This window comes from Charadrius vociferus, unplaced genomic scaffold (assembly GCF_000708025.1).
Source record: "Charadrius vociferus isolate BGI_N301 unplaced genomic scaffold, ASM70802v2 scaffold103, whole genome shotgun sequence".
NCBI lineage: Eukaryota > Metazoa > Chordata > Aves > Charadriiformes > Charadriidae > Charadrius > Charadrius vociferus.
In genome coordinates, this window is record NW_009648061.1 from 184,835 (window position 1) to 189,303 (window position 4,469).

Sequence of the window (4,469 nt, forward strand, 5' to 3'; positions counted from 1 at the left end):
CCTCTCTGTCTCCCTAGTTTTACTATTATCCTCGACATTTTCTAGCTTATCGATATAATTCAATGATATCCAGAGCAATTATTACCCCCTTAGTTTAATGTTTACTCTGTCTTTATCAAGCCTAAAAAGGCCGTGAAAGCTTCAGCCTTCTGCTCTTTTCAAACTACCTCAGGTTGCCTGTCTTACAAGCTTGGCTACCTCAGCTACATAATGCTGCTATTAAATTTGGTATGTTTTTATAGTAAATAAATGTGATCAGTGTGCAGCAGAGAATCCATTATTCAATCGAGAAGGGAGAATGTGATGCCACTGTTTACACCCTGCTAACATTTAATAAAAGGAGAAAAGGAAAAGAAGAATCATTCTGAGATAAACAAATATAGATGTAGATTATTTTTATGTGCATCGTTTCAGATCTTTCCTCTATGATTTTTAATATAACATTAGAAAATATTTTTGAAATTCAAACAATGCTTTCTATCCAGTTAGGATCATAAACACACTACAAATCAGTATAATGTGCAAAATAATGCCATTTATACACAAACAAAACCAAGCGTATTTTGATAAATCATTTTTAATTAGTACATTTAATAGCACAATTCTTAGAAAATACGGTCAATTACTCATTACTAGTAGCTTTTTCCATGGCAGAATCAACTAGAAAGGTGCTTTATTATCCGTTCAGTACTGGACACAAACTCAGTTACTTTTTTCCAGCTTGCATGGTTCTGAGGATATTTGAGAGCAAGAAAATCATCAGTGGGTCCAAACTTACATGACAGTCTTTCATTGACAGCAGGATCAGTAAAGCTAGTAACTAAGAAAGTTTAAAGAGGCTAAAATACTCTCATCCAGTAAGTAATATAGCTACGGATACTGAATTATTGAAAACACTCTGCTTTTTGCAGTGCTTGAAATGTAAATGACTACGTCTTTGGAAAGATTTTATTCCTGTGCACTAAATTGAAATTGAAAAGAATAGATTAAAACATGGACTAATTACAGCTCTGTATAAGTTAAAGTTAAGAAACTTCTCTAAGCCAGACTGTCATTACAAAATACTGGAACCCTGCGTGGAAAATAAAAATAATCAGGTTATTCTGAATTTCATCTCTGGAATATCCATGGGATGTCAGCAAAACACATGAAGTTTGGCAAAGAGAAGCATATAACATCCGATGTCTCCCTCTGAAACTTTTTCATGTATTGTTGTTAATAATATAATATTATTATTATTGGCACTAAAAACCAAATAAACTAAAAGCTTATCATCCAGATGTGCTGCAAGATTTTCCCTTTAGTCTTAACCTTCTCTGCCTTTGGCTGAGTCATTCTCTAAAAGCTTTGTGAAATCTTGTTAATGCCATTAGAATGTGGTCTCAGGAGGAAAGGAGATCACATTTCAGCAATATTTGTAAAAAAAATCCTTTTTGGCAATTTGAGAATGGTCCTTTTCTTCTGATAAGATAAAAAATCTATTACACAAAAATAAACACCCCCACCTTTTTATTGGGAAGAAAACAACGAAACAAAACCCCCACATAGATACAAAAGTAAAAATGTATTTTGACTGATGTGGGAGATTTTCTAGTTCTATTCTGATCTATGTTCCTGTGCAGAGAAGTTACAGTATTTCCTACTTTTTGTGGTGTCATGTTGAGAAATGGTTAGAAATCCAGACTTAACTTGCTGAATTAGTGTATTAAGATTTATAAAGGCCTGTCTGAATTCAGCCATCTAAATAGAATATGTTGGAGTTTTATCTAAGGTGCAAGCTACCAGATCAAACCATTTTTCACAGAATTCAATCCCAGAGAAGTTCCATTTGTGGCATGATAATATGGGACAACACAGCCATGAAAACCCTGACTGGGATCACAAGGTTACCCATTAAAAAAATTATCCCTATTTTCTGTAAACCCCATGGCTAAGAATATATAGTCAACTTCTCTGTGTGGGTCACGTATGTCTTTCTGCCTCACTGCCATCATGATCACAGCGGCTTCCATATAACTGTCTCCCTTGTTTAGAACTGTCTACTTCTTTCCAGCTTTTTGGGCTGATTGCTCTCTTAGGTTTGTTTCGAAACCTACTTGCAATACAAAAAAAAAAAAAAAATTAGTTTCATCTTGTTCTTTCCAAATAGCACAGTATAACTTCAAATTTCACTATGTGAGGAGCAGGGCGGAAAAAAAACCCAAATGCACACATTTGCAGAGCCAGGCTCTGACAGACTGCCAATGTGCAACCTGTGGAAAAGCCAAGGAAAACTGCAGGACTTCTGTATCTTTATTATCGAAGCATGTGGCTTAGAACCAATCAATACCGTAAGCCCAAATCACATATCTTCCAGCTGCAGAAATCTGTCTTGGCTTCCCTTTCAATTTTAGCCTCATTTTGTTTGAGCTTTATTTTCACTGGTTTCTGGTACATGCTGTAGTTGCCCCTCTCCCCTATTGTTTCCAAATTCTTCATGCTTTTAAGAGCAGACACCACAGAGCTTGCAAAATGACAATTGGGAGCATAAGCAATTTTTTTTTTTTTTTTCTTAAAATCAGCCATCTTGGATATTTTGCTATTACTGCAAAAAAAAAAAAATCATACTTTGAAGGCTGTCATCCTGTTCACACAAAACAGAGCTCATCTGCTATCTAAGTAAGGAGAGTTATATGATATGAGCAGCAAAAAGTTTGAGGAAAAAAATGAGAGACTAACTAATGAACTAATACGGGATTGTGTTAAATTACAAAAATGAGGCATTACCTGGAGCAAAAGCTACAGAAATGTAGCTTGTCTTTATAGAGTCCTTTGTAAGGGGGGATGTATTTAACAGTCTGAGTCTCTCCTACATTTCTCATAAGGGCATTTAGCAGCAGCAGGACTGTTTTCAGAGACATGTAACAGTGAGGAAGTGGTCATAGGCTTGAAAAACTTGCGTATTAGGAAGGAGATAACTAAAATCAGATCCCACTGAGGATCAAGATCTTTGGATGGAGAAGAAAGATTACTGCAAAAATTTGTTCATGACAGGTATAGAAAATGTTCTGTGTGCATTTACAGTTGATAAAAATGGACTAAGAGAAATTATTGAAAGGGCTGATTTCTTTTTGTCCAAGAATTAAATAAGAAAAATGGAATTTGCTTGATTCTGGGGAGCATTACAAACCACCTCCATTTATTTCAGTAAATCAGACCAGGCAGAGACTTTCCTGCTCTTAACAAAGATATGTCTTCCTGGGGTATCACCACTATACTGTAATCCCGAGAGTCACCTGGCACACCCCAGCAGAGGACGCAGATTATTTCAAGTTTGACTGAGGAACCTGGCTGCTTTGCATGGAGAATAGATGCGGTAGGATTGGCACTGTACTGGGTCTGGCCGTAAAGATTCAGCAAAGATTTGGAAACAAAATATTCTTAAGCAAGAGACTGACCAAAGTCTATCTTGTTTTGCCTTTACAAATGAACTTCACCAAGAGACAAAACGTGATATGTGACTGTGATTGTCCAAAATGAACAATAAAAAGCAATGATCATTCAGGTCCCAGGACATAGACATGTATTTTCATTTGTTTAAAGTCCAGAGGTCTTGATCTGTGTCCTCCTTTGAATCTACGCTCCAAGTGAGAAAAGATGCGTCTGAAACCACCTTTTGGAAGAAGACTGAAGAACTTGCATAATGCTTGCAAACAAAAAAAATGAATTCAGCAAGGAACACCAGATCTGTGATATAAATTTGCATGAAAATGAAAGAACTCTTTGGTTTGTAAGTCAAGTAGAGTAAAATTAGAGGGGCATGTTACTGCTGTTAGAGAAGTGGTAAGAAGACTCCAGATCATTTCAGTTATACACAGGGGAATTGTCAAATTAAGGAAAAAAAGAATGACAAAACAATGAGCACTATATAGGGAGGAGCAGATTCTTGTTCACAACCTCACTGGCCAGGTTTTCCCTTGCAAGCCAAAGGGAATCCCTTAGGAATTCTGCAATTCCCATCTTGCTTGTGTTCCACCTCTCTTGTTTGTAGGGTTTTTCTTCCAAATTATATATTAACATCCATCTGACTACATTTAAATGCCTTTGCCTTGAAAAAATACACATAAACTATCTTCTGTCTACTTTTTACATTCTTCTCTGAAAAATGGTTCATCTTTTGTCACAATATTGCTCACACCATTCGTTAACAACGTCCCAAACCTGTTCATTTACAGTACCCCACCCAGACTGAATGTACCTTTCTTCCAACTGGTACGGGAGGGGTAAGAAAGACAGACAGGAATTGTAGTATGTGACCCGCTCACTTATGTAAAATGGCATCTAAATACAAAAAATTGTGTTCTTCCACCTCTATTCAGGTCCAAAGACATTAATATTTCCTTGCAGGTGCTTATGCTGAGCCTGTAGAAGGCTCATGAAGGTGAAGATGCAACATGGCCTGCAAAAATCTCTGCCAATGTATAATGGTT